Source organism: Lissotriton vulgaris, chromosome 6 (genome assembly GCF_964263255.1).
Source record: "Lissotriton vulgaris chromosome 6, aLisVul1.2, whole genome shotgun sequence".
NCBI lineage: Eukaryota > Metazoa > Chordata > Amphibia > Caudata > Salamandridae > Lissotriton > Lissotriton vulgaris.
Window position 1 is genome coordinate 63072 of NC_141694.1, and position 13278 is coordinate 76349.

Here is a 13278-nt window from a genome sequence, read left to right on the forward strand (position 1 = left end):
TGCCTTTAATTTCTTGTATCCCTTACCCACTTCAACTAAACACTGTCTTGAATCTCCCTTGTTCTCTCCAGAGCTGCCATCTGCCATATCTTTCTTGTGGGGTTAAATACTCAATATTCATTGTTGGGAATCTCCATTCATATCTGACATCTTCATTTCTTCCTCATACTGTGGAACATGCCACATTCTGGACATCCCAATCTCGTCCTCAGGGTGAGACTCATTCCCTGTCTGGAGTTGTCTCTCTAATCTCTCCCAGTTCCGTCTTGTCCTATGGGATTGAGAAACAGAATACTCACTCTCCGCAACTGCACAGGTCTGTACGGCACTCAAATGATGTGAGGTGATGGCGGGATGCTCTAAACTTTAATTTGAGGCAGATTGCCCCTATATACCTGACCCTGCATCAGGGGAGGGATCTGCCGCCCCCCCCCCCCAGAGTCCAATCTTCTCCCCATTTAATTCAACCATTTGCAGCTTCAAGACTGACACTGACTCCACCCTCCTGGGCTTGGTGTTTAGGGAAAAATCCCCTTTGGCATGAACACATAAAGGCACACACATACAGAGCAGGGGCTTGCCATTGAAGCCACCAACGCAACTAAGTATGTTGAAGGCTGAGCTAAGGCTTTATAACTTTGGATAAAAACAGACCCTGTATCAGCGGGCCTTTTCCATTTGCAGTGTTGCTCACGCTTAGCTCCATTCAAGACTCCATCCAGACTTACAATAATGCTATAATAAAGATGGCAGTGCAACATTACCTTCATTAGAATAGCTATAAGATGTCTATATATGCTCAAGGTTAATTGACAAGGACATTTCTTCAAACTGATTAAAGATTGTGTTACAAAGAAGAGGCATACAGGTAGATTATCAGGAGTCTTCTTTATTCAGTCTCAACACCATCACAGGTTCCAGTCAGCTGGAGTCAGCTGTGGAATGTTCACACATTCTTGCCTGAGTTGTTGCAGTGAATAGTATATTTATCTCTCCCCTCGCGGACTCCTCCATACGGGGTCCCAGGCTGGGGCTGCCGCTCACTTCACCGGTCACAAGGGCCACAAAGTTAATTGGGTTCCCTGTGAACCCCTTAAACCATGCAGGCATTTGCTGGGCTTCTGCTCACCTCACGGCATCGTTTCCTCCCTGGCACTTGATGTAGGGACTGCCGTAGTCGCTCAACTCAGACACAGTTCTCACAGGCCAAAAAGCTTAGGCTGCCACTACCTGCAATCGACTAGAGGATGCTCTCTCTCTTCTCCGATGCACTTGAGATAGGACCGTTCATGACACCGGGGGTGCCACCTCGCCACTTGTCTGTAACTGGAAAGCAGGGTGATCTAAAGCAGTAGGCGGCAAAAGGGTGCAGGAAGAAATGGACTACGCAGACATCATTAGTCTCAAGGGGCTCTCACAAGAATCACCAGGACATTCAAGGATCAAGATACCTTGAGGTCAGAGTTCAATCATCAGTATCATGTGAGGTAGAAACCTTATTAAAATTACTGGCTGTTACTGGAGTACATATTGGGGGGTGATGGTGTACCGTCCCCACACGGTTGTGCGTCGCCAGTGTTACAAAGAAGAGGCGTACAGGTAGATTATCAGCAGTCTTCTTTATTCAGTGTCAACACCATCACAGGTACTAGTCAGCTGGAGTCAGCTGTGAAATGTTCACACATTCTTGCCTGGGATGTACCAAGGGGAATGAGGGCAGAGGGGTGGCAGGGCGTACCAAGAGGGATTACAACAGATTGCTCTCCATAACCCTTATGTGCCCTAATGCCCTTCCTTCGATGGTCCTGTTAATGATGTGTATTGTGGCTCCTTCCCTTGGCAAGGTCATCAACTGTTCCTGGGTCCCCTTGAGAGTGCCAGCTTGAAAGGGTTGTTTGGGGTTTGACTTACGTGGTACATGTTGATGAGGTGTGTAAAGTTTGATGATGTGACGGTCCACAGTGAAGCGCCTTGGGACCCTACGGGTAAGTAGTGCGCTATATAAATGCCAATACATACATACATACATACTGTTGCTGCGCATAAGCATGAGTGTTGCAGACATCTGTAGGGGGTGGTATATAGAGTTCACTCAGTAGCATAAAAGACAAATCATTTGGGGCTCAGTTACACCACCAAGGAGGATTGTTGGAGCTCATCCGGGAGTGACAGAGAAGCAACCAGTTGTAGGCACTCTACAAACACCAGCGAGCAGTACATGCAGTCTCCCCTGTAGCTCAATAGAAACCAAACAGTCGACACAAGAGTAGCCGGGGAGCAACTTGTTGCAGGCACTGCTGATCCACCAGGGAGTATTCTACTAAGACCTCGCAGGAGTAACAGGGGAGCAACTCATTGGAAGCACTGTTAATCCACAAAGGAGTATTATATGGAGTCAAAGCATAAGCCAACAGATAGGAACAGCTTGCTTTCTTTCAAAAGCTTTCACCCTGAGTCCCCTAGGGAGAACCACCCAGTGGGACAGTTTTTGCGCCTTTGGCATAATTGCTCTAGTTTAGCAGATATAGGTCGGAAGCGGATTCCCTAGAAAAGAAACTCCTACAAAGGTATTATCCTCCGCAGATTGTCAAATGGGCAAGAAAAAGAGCGAGCAAATGTCACCGGGATGCACTCCTCGAGAGAAATGACAAACCATCTACGGAGAGAACAGTACGTGTTACAACATTTAATACAGCTTCGAGCAGCATCCAAAAAATCATACTAAGCATTTGGAAGATCTTAAATCCCAATGGGCTTTCATTTCAGAAATACCTGTTATCATTTAAGAGGAGCCAGAATATTAAAGATATTCTGGTGCATATAAGACCGGGAAATACCAGAATGAGGCTAGAGGGCACTGAGGGAGGAAGTCTGGCCTGGTCCCTTCCCCAGTGACTGGGCACACAAGATGTGGGATGGGTGATGTGTGCCCGTTGACAGCCAACACCAAATCAATAGATGTCGGTCAGACCCATCCGTGGGAACAGCACAGACATACTAATTGCAATTCTTCCTATGTCATTTATATGCTGAAATGCCCTTGCGATCTAGTGTACCTGGGTATGACCACCAGACCGGTCAAAACAAGAGTCATGGAGGACAGATCTGCGTTTAGATGCCAACGGACTGTGATTAGACTGACAAACCATTTCAGAGAGAAGAATCACGCGGCTGAGGAGTTCTTCTGGACTGTTATTGATAAACCCAATATCAATATGAGTAGGGGTAACCCAGAAAGAGTCCTGTTTGTGCGAGAGCAAAAATGCATTTACAGGGTTCGGAGTTTTTCCAGGGGATTGAATGATGATATCCCCTGGAATAGTTTTCATAATCCTTGAATTTATTTTGAGTTTTTTCTAGCAGATGGGGTGAATGAATATTAGTGGGGTACCCCCTTTAGAAATACCTGTGTATTAATGAGTAAGAGTTAGGTTTATTTACAGTGGAGGTATGCAATCTTTAATGATCTATTTTTCAACCCCACCAAAGCAAAAAAAGAAAATCCCCCGACAACATACACCCCCTCCCTCTTTCACTCCCCTCCTGACTAATTACAACATTTCTCTCTCTCTCCTCCCCTTGGTCAACCCTCCCCTCATAGCCCCTTAGCTATTTTCATGTTTAATTATTCTTCCCCTATTTTTTCCCATCACTCACTCATTGCCCTGCGATTGGCTCCGCATGTGCCCCTCCACCACCCACTCAAGCTACGAGGGGCGTAGTCAGCCGCTTTCAAGAGGGACCAGGGCAACACCGCTAGAGTGGTCTACGCGGCGCACAGGGAGAGATAAACTTTGTTGGGTGACAGCTGACCTCAAAAGCAGTAAACAGGATCAGAGATTGTGAGGGAGCAGGGCCAGACTGGGAACCAAAACCGGCCCTGGCAAAGTGCTCGGCCAGCCCCCCCGTGGGAGGTCTGAGCTCTTTGCCGGGGCCAATATTTGGCGAATTTTGTTACAGGGTCGATTTTGCAGCTATGCAAACCGGCCCCCACCCTTGCGGCGCACCAGGAGATTGCCCGGTGCCCGCAGTGGCCAGTCTGGGCCTGTGAGAGAGCAAGGACAAGGGAGGGAGGGGTTGCAGTTAAAGTGGGGAAATGAAGAGGCCCGTAACTGCAGAAAGCCGTACCTGTAATACAATCCAATAACTGCTATTTCATGGAGTGCTTTAAAAATCGGCATAACTTCAATTAGGCTCCGGGAAGCAAGGTTCTGTTTATATTCACACGTAAATGGGAGGAAAGAAACTATCCAGATGGAGGTTTCTTTCTTCTGGAGTGTTTGGTGTAATGTAATTTACCCACTCACACACTTGGTTTTTTACCTGGAGGGAGTGCGCTGCTGCGGTAAGCCGTGGCTTTACCTACTTTAATAACGGCGTTTTGAAGCAGCGCCTAACAAACCAGCATGACCTCAATGAGACCCCGGGAAGCGGGGTCCTGTTTACATACATTGGGACACGTAAATTGGAGAATGGAATAATCCGGATGGAGTTTTTCCCTCTTTTTCAGTGTTAATGCTGAGAACATTGACCACCTCACACATATGAGTTTTACCCTCCTTTTATTTCCCTACAGAGAGTGATAAATGGGAGCTGTTCTCACTCCCCCACCAGTTCAAGTTTAAACATGTAATAAACTCGGTAAGCATTATGATTAACTGGCGCCGGTTGAATGTTGTGTTTTTTGAGTGTTCGATGCCCACGTATTTTAATCTCTGAAAAATTGAGAGTGAGCACTGCAATAATCCTGAACTGCAACTAAGTGCTTGTGTATTTGTTACAAACACAACTGAGAGAGACTAATTTGAGAGTCATAAAACTGTGGGGCACCCCCCTTGAATGAGTTTGTGAGAGTGTGCCATGCATCACAGTTGGGTGATGTGAGTGTGTGGTGTTGATGCACAGCAATTTTTATTACTTGTTGTACGAAGGGCACCTCACATAACACTTCACTTGTTTTGTGTTTTTAATCATCCTACAGGTTCCTCCCCAAGAGTGAGGGGCTCAACTACTTTTTCAACCGAGCACTAACTTTGTAAGGTGACATTCCCTTTACTTCTGGATTTAAAGGAGGGAGGGTGAGCACCTAGGGATCACAGTGTTGACAGTCCTGAGGAAAGCCGGGGTATTAGTTTTGCCGGCTGAAACATGTTGACGCTTTTGCAGAGTGGAGGGGTTGGCGTCTCAATATAAGCTCCCCAACCCAGCATCCACATGTTTTGTTTTAAACCTGGACAGGGTACCTAATATTAAAATGATGATATGGACTCCCTGATACCAGTTTTATATCACTTTCTCTGCAACTTTTTCTCACCTGTGATATTACACTGTATGTTGTATTGTCTACCCCCTCCATATTGCTCCACCTCCAGCATTGGGTTGGCGTGGAGGTGTGTTAGCAGCCCTATGATGAAGCATGACACAGCTTGCTGTGTATGAGGACAATTTTACTAATTTGGTGCATTTCCCCTACTCTCATCCACCCTCACGTAGCGTTATTATACCTCCTCTAGTTGTGAGATAACATTACTGAGCGGGAGGTCGAGAGGGTTCTTTATCCTCTCACCCCCTCTTTTTCTTGTGTGTTTTGTCAATGCAAGAGTAACAGGGGCGCAACTCATTAAAAGAACTGTTAATCCACCAAGGATTATTAAATGGAGTCAATGAAAGAGTAACAGGAGAGAAACTCATTGCAGGAGCTGTTCTCACTCCCCCACCAGTTCCAAACACACCTGCCCCATGGGCATGTGTGTGTGCAATATAGACCTTTGAACAATGCACTTTTGTGGAGAAGTGTGGCTCAATGGTTAGAGCGGCAGTCCCTGATGCAGAGGTCTAGCCCGGGACCAGGGTTTAATTCCCCGCCTCGGCGGATCTTGGACTCAAACATTCCACGGACCTGATAATTCTCGCCTTGGTGCCTATTCCAATCATGGAGTCCCACTCTGCAACCCTGGGCAATAGCTTGCTTAATCTCCACAACGGCCCCCACAACGCTAAGGATGCCTGGCCTCCACCTTGGGAGTGCTCAGGATAGGATGCCTCACAGGGAAAGCCAGGATGGGATCCACAGTGGTATTCATACAAGCACCTTGAGACCCTTGCGGGTGAGTAGTGCGCTATACAAGTATCAATTTACATTTACATTTACTATTGTGCATTTTTCAAAGTTTTCGCAAATTAAACTTTAAGTTGATGGTAATGTAGTGGGAGCAGGGCCTTGTGTGCGCACATTGCTATGTTAGCATAAGCTTATTAGAAGTTTAAACGTAATTTTATCCTTTTGCTGCTTTTGGTCACAACACTGCATATAACTGTTGTCGTAAATTAGGCTACATTAATGTCTTAGGCTACGTGAATGTCTTCACATGAGAATTGCTTGTTTTTAACAATCCCTAGACTTACGTCATGACCCTAGTCTGCACAATGAGTGCTAAAGCCTCCAAGGCTATCATAACAATGTGGCTGTTGTTCGTGCTGATCAGCTCACGTTTTTGACATAACATGCAGACAGCTGCATCTAACGAAGATTCTTGTGCCTTTAATATTGCACTGTAGGCATGATTTCAGGCACTTGGGAGAAATCCGTTTCCAGAGAGAGAGCTTTGCAGATCCTGATGTGATTCACTTCTGCTGATCTTGGAGGTATGGGGTCCCCTATTCAAGCCTAAGAGACCTTCTATATTTTATAAAACATAGTTCCTAGCTAGGGAGGGTGATATACTAGGGGCTATAGGACCTGTTTTCACCATAATTGTAATATGATTTCTCCTTTTGTGTTTTATAGAATTGTAACAATGCTGATCATATTATTTCTAATCATATGTCTGCTTGTGTTGGCAAAAATACTGCATCTTAGAGCATGTCGTATTTTAACCATTCCTGTGTCTCTTTTTACTCCTGTTGTGGACTGGTATGAGAATAACAAACGAAAGAGTGTTCTTGATTCCCACCATTCCTGAGAGTAACCTAAGATGCATGTTCTGGGTTGTCTAATCCTTGGTCACTTTGCTATAGGACAAAGAGCTAATGTGACACTGATGCTAGTCCCTTAGGCGTTCTAGGTACTAAGGTGAGTTTTTTTGTCCACCATAATTTACTGAGGGCCTGGGTCTCTATGCACAGTTCCGAGTCTGAGCAGAATCCCTGCAACAGTAATCTGCATTTCTTAAAAGCAAAATCGTTTTTTTTGTTACATTGCATTTAGTGAATCTCAATTTGTGATTCCATAAATGCAATCGCAATTTAAGTATTTGCAAATTTTGGGATTACTTAAATAGCGATTTTTGCATTTGGGATAATACATCCCAAATACAAAAATTGCAGTCACAAAGGGGCACATTCGAAGAATCTACCCCTTTGCCACCACAAAAAACAATGATGCATGTGCCCCATTGCATTTAAGTGTGAGCACTTAAGCAGCACAAACAGCTGAGAAACAACAGAGCACTGAACAGAAGGACAGGAGTCAAGATACTTTGTTGAAAAGATTGACAGCAAGGGAGAGAGGAGGTGAGTAACAGTGAGGGTGAGTGTTTTACAACATGAAGAGCTGTCTCTGTCTTCCTGATTTGCAAGGGGAGTAATTAGTGGAAGTTCTGAGAATGACAATGTGGTTAGGATGCTAGTGGTTACCCTGTTTACTCAGGCGAGTGAGTTGGTACTACACTGTCCCGTTTCACCCTTGACCTCCTCGCTATGATCTTGCATTTCAGTTACTTAATTTTATTAATGAGATATGACATACAGTGATTGCCAGACCTTGCATATGCACCAATAACAGAGGGATGGATTGTACAAATTTCAACAATTTTCAGGTCCGTTAAAACTTAAGTTTGATTGGGACTCACAAAGGTGTTTAAGAATGATGATATAGGCAATACTTTCTGCATTTCCACCTATCTAATTGTATATGACAGTGAATAAGAAAAAGTGATTTACATTAGCCTGGTTTCACTTTTTTACCTCCATTGGTGCAATAATTTTCCCCATCGAGAAATCAGTTTCCTTACATCCTCTACTATTTAATCCGTTCCCCTGAGAAACAAACTCCATACTGCACTTGATGAGAGTAAATCTCCGTGCATTTGGAGTTGAATACTCTATTCAATGTGTGTGGGTGTACAAAAAATTTCAAGGTGTTGCCACCAGAAATGTCTGCTTGATAACTAATGGAGGGGATTACATTAGTTTACCAGCGGAGATTCACCTTTTTTGAATCGCAAAAGTGAATTTGATTTCATAGGAAGGGGAACAAGTTACTTACATGCATTAAGATTCAAGACCTGTTCTATACATCCAGTTATTTATAGCCATTGTGCACCAAGCCTCACAGATATTTCTTCAAACATTTGGGTGCTGAAGAGAACACATCTGAGGCTGAAGTCATTGACACCTTTCCTAGCAATGTTCCTGTTGTCTTCTAACCTGCAGTGCCACTGATGTTATGGACTGGTTGGTGACTGGAAGTGATTGGTCTCTATGGACTTGTGCAGGGAAGCAGTGATTATCTTTTTGCACCCAGCTACAGGAAACTTGCACTGATGTGCACCATTTATGCAGTATGTGTTTGCATGCATGGTAGCTGGCATCCTCGGCGATGACACGCATTAGCCCAAATTGAATGTTGCAGGAGTGCGGTCTCAGCTTCTATGCCGCCGTGGTGTGGCACACACTATGCAAATGAGCCATCAGCCAATGTGAGCCTTCGGCGGCATACATATTTTGATATTGAGGTGTGTGCGCTCTGCAACTGCGGGGCTCAGCATTGGCCCCAATTGCCTTCAGGGGCACTGAGGGACACTCATGAGGATTAGGTGGTCCTCACGCTTTGCATTTGGCAGGTTGCCACATTCATTGTGGTGGCACCACGCTTGCTGGTATTTGTAGTTGTTCAGGGGTTGCATGCATGGCGATGATCGGTACGTACCTCTGCTGTTGAGCACGGCGGTGTCTTCTCTGCCGGAGGTGCCCCAGGTAGAGCAGCAGGAAGGCCTGTAGCACAGGATCCATGGCAGCTCCAGTGGTTTAGATGGGTACTGTATCAGCTTTTCCTCTCCGTTGTTGTGTTTCCGCCATCCTCAACGTGGTGGTTTTTAGGCAGCGTTGGGAAGGGCTGTTTGCAACATCGTAGTCGAGTTGGCGGACTGAATGTGTTTCCGCACCCCGGACCTGCTCTATTGGCTCCGTCCGCCACCCTTGAATATGCAAAAAATGTGCGTTGCCTGACAGACCGCGGCGAATGGTTAATGGCCTGTGTGGGACCATTGTAATTTGGTGGTTGCAATGTCCGCACCTGGAGTGGGAAAATGAACGTTTTCTGCCACCAGCATGGATGGGTTCCGTCTGGCATCGAAATGAGCCCTAAGTGTTGAATATGCAACAAACAGCTTCCTCGCATAACAAATAAAAAAAATGATAGCACTGGCCTACGTCCCAGTTACTGACGTGCCCGAACACTATAACCTATTGATAGAAAGTCTATACTATCAACAAAATGAACCAAAATTAAGTCCCCTCCTAGACTATTTTGACGATACCTGGGTGGGAAGACTCCACAGAACAGGACACAGAAGGCAACCTAAATACCACATTCCATGGTGGAATGTATAACACAGCACACTAAATAAAGAGGTAACAACAAACAATGCTGTTGAAGGTAAGCATGGGCTGAAAATTCGTTCCGCTCGCTGAATTTGCGGATTTTCCTCGATTTCGCGATCCGCGAATCTCGCGAAATCGCGGTAAAATCTGGGAATCAGCGTGGACAAATATTCTGCCAAGCACTTACAGGGTTACAGCAGCAGGTGCAAAAGTTGAAGTTAATCTTTTGTAACCTTTTAGAAAAGGGTTACAAAGAAATTAACTTCAACTTGGGCACCTGCTGCTGTAAGCCTGTAAGTGCTTCCTGGCGCCTTGTTGCCTACTTGCAACTATTCTCTGACCCTGCTCTGACCCTTGAAGGAGGGTCAGAGAATAGTTACAAGTAGGCAATGAGGCGCCTGTCACGAAAATTAAACCTCAAGAGGAAGCACTGACAGATATAAAAACAAGCATTTGCAATGCAATAGGTCTCACATTAGGAAAGTTTGAGCTATTGGTCTTGTAAATGATATTTTTTTTCATTTATGTGTTGGTTTTGAAAATAGCTAAATTAATAGCTTTGTCATTTACAATGCCAATAGTTATAACTTTTGCAAATGTGACACCTATAGCATTTGTAATGCAGCATGTTTTGTATTTACGTGACTTAGCTGTATTGATATTACAAATTACAATGGCTTTGAATTTTTTAAAATAATTAATACTTAAATAAAAGTGATTTTAATTTATAATGGCAATAGCTAAAACTTTTGTAAATAACTTTTGTGAAGATTATGTGCAGTGTATTTTATTGTGACGAAAATCCAAGAACAGAAGTGAAATATTAACATCTTTTTGTGACATTTGTAATAAAGTTTGAAACATTGAGAGACCATATTTGAACCAGTTGTTGTTGAATGGTTGCGCAGATTGATGCTAGGGTGGCGCTGAGTGGTGCTGTGGTGGTACTGAGTGGTGCTGTGGTGATGCTGAGTGGTGCTGTGGTGGTTCTGAGTGATACTGGTATGGTGCTGAGTGATGCTGGGGTGGTGCTGAGTGGTGCTGAGTGGTGCTGTGGTGGTGCTGAGTGATGCTGTTGTGGTGCTGAGTGGTGCTGTGGTGGTGCTGAGTAATAATGTGGTGGTGCTGAGTAATGCTGTGGTGGTGCTGAGTGATGCTGTGGTGGCGCTGAGTGATGCTGTTATGGTGCTGAGTGGTGCTGTGGTGGTGCTGAGTGATAATGTGGTGGTGCTGAGTGGTGCTGTGGTGGTGCTTATTGGTGCTGTGGTGGTGCTGAGTGATGCTGTGGTGGTGCTGAGTGGTGCTGTGGTGGTGCTGAGTGGTGCTGTTGTGGTGCTGAGTGATAATGTGGTGGCACTGAGTGATGCTGTGGTGGTGTTTAGTGATGCTCTGGTGGCGCTGAGTGGTGCTGTGGTGGTACTGAGTGATAATGTGGTGGTGCTGAGTGATAATGTGGTGGTGCTGGTACTAAAGAAGCCATCAGCCGACCCCACCGACCTCAAGAACTACCGCCCTATCTCGCTGTTCCCGTTCCCTGCAAAAGTCATCGAGAAGACCGTCAACAAGCAGCTGGCCGTCTTCCTCGAGATGAACGGATCCCTCGACCTCTCGCAGTCTGGCTTCCGGACCAACTACAGCACCGAGACCGCCCTGATCGCAGCCACCGATGACATCTGAGCCCTGCTTGACAACGGAGAAACAGCGGCCCTCATCCTCTTAGACCTCCCCGCGGCCTTCAACACTGTCTGCCACCGTTCACTAGTGCAGCGACTCAGCAACACCGGAATCCAGGAGAAGGCACTGGAGTGGATCATCTCCTTCCTCGCCAGAAGGACACAGAGAGTCCGCCTCCCCCGTTCAGATCTGAAGCCACCGAAGTCATCTGCGGCGTTCCTCAAGGCTCCTCGCTCAGCCCAACCCTCTTCAACGTCTACATGAGCCCCCTCGCAGACATCGCACGCCAGCACAACCTCAACATCATCTCCTACGCCGATGACACCCAGCTGATCCTCTCCCTCACCAAAGACCCCGCCACCGCCAGAGCCAACCTTCATGAAGGGATAAAAGAGGTAGCCGAATGGATGAAGAACAGCCGCCTGAAACTGAACTTGGACAAGACGGAAGTCCTCATCCTGGGATCCTCACCCTCTGCCTGGGATGACTCCTAGTGGCCCCCCACCCTAGGCAGCGCACCCAAACCAACAGACCACGCACGCAACCTGGGCTTCATCCTGGACTCCTCCCTCTCCATGACCAGACAAGTCAACGCCGTCTCCTCGTCGTGCTTCAACATCCTGCGCATGCTACGCAAGATCTTCCGATGGATCCCCACCGAGACCAGGAAGACGGTCACCCAGGCCCTCGTCACCAGCCGTCTGGACTACGGCAACTCCCTCTATGCCGGAACCACCACCAAACTCCAGAAGAGACTCCAGCGGATCCAGAACGCCTCAGCACGACTCATCCTGGATATCCCCCGTTGCAGCCACATCTCCGGACACCTGAGAGACCTGCACTGGCTCCCGGTCAACAAGAGAATCACCTTCCGTCTTCTCACCCATGCACACAAAGCCCTACACAACCAAGGCCCAGGATACCTCAAAGCCGCCTCAACTTCTACGCTCCCAAACGCCAGCTTCGATCGACCAGCCACGGCCTCGCCGCCGTCCCCCGCATCCGAAGAGCCACCACAGGGGGACGGTCCTTCTCCTACCTTGCCGCCAAGACATGGAACTCCCTCCCGACCCACCTCCGCCTGACCCAGGACCACCTCGCATTCAGGAAGCAACTCAAGACATGGCTGTTCGAGCAGTAGTGGACCCCCCTCCCCTAGCGCCGTGAGACCCTCTGAGTGAGTAGTGCGCTATATAAATGATTTGATTGATTGATTGATTGATTGATGCTGGGGTAGCGCTGAGTGATGATGTGGTGATGCAGAGGGCAGAAAGGCACAAAAAGCAGTCTAACAAAGGGCAGAAGGGCAGAAAAACAAGGGAAAAACGAGTCTAACAGAGGGCAGAAGGGCACCAAAAACTAGTCTAACAGAGGACAGAAGGGCAGAAAAATAGGGAAAAATGAGTCTAACAGAGAGCAGAAGGGCATAAAAAACTAGTCTAACGGGGCAGAAAGGCACAAAAACGAGTCTAACAGAGGGTAAAAGGGCACAAAAAACGAGTCTAACAGAGGGCAGAAGGGCACAAAAACAAGGGAATAACAGAGGGCAGAAGGGCACAAAAAACGAGTCTAACAGGGGGCAGAAAAACAAGGGAAAAACGAGTCTAACAGAGGGCAGAAGGGCACAAAAACAAAGGAAAAACTAGTCTAACAGACGGCAGAAGGGCACAAAAAATGAGTCTAACAGGGGGCAGAATGAATCCTGCCCGCCGTGTTTGTCCATGAAGATGCCACCTTTTTGTGCAATACCTCTACTCAACTGGAGTACTTTCTACTGTCTAATTTTATTTATTTTATTTATTGACATTTGTAGAGCGCGGCGAATACCCGAGGGCGTCTCGGCGCTAGTTAAGGGCATGGATCAGCAACTGGGGTAAAGAAGATATACAAGGCTATTGGTCAAATAACCACGTCTTTAGCTGTTTGCGGAATATGAACAGAGAGGGACTTGCTCGGATATGTGCAGGAAGGGTGTTCCAGAGTTTCGGGGCGGCAGCCAGG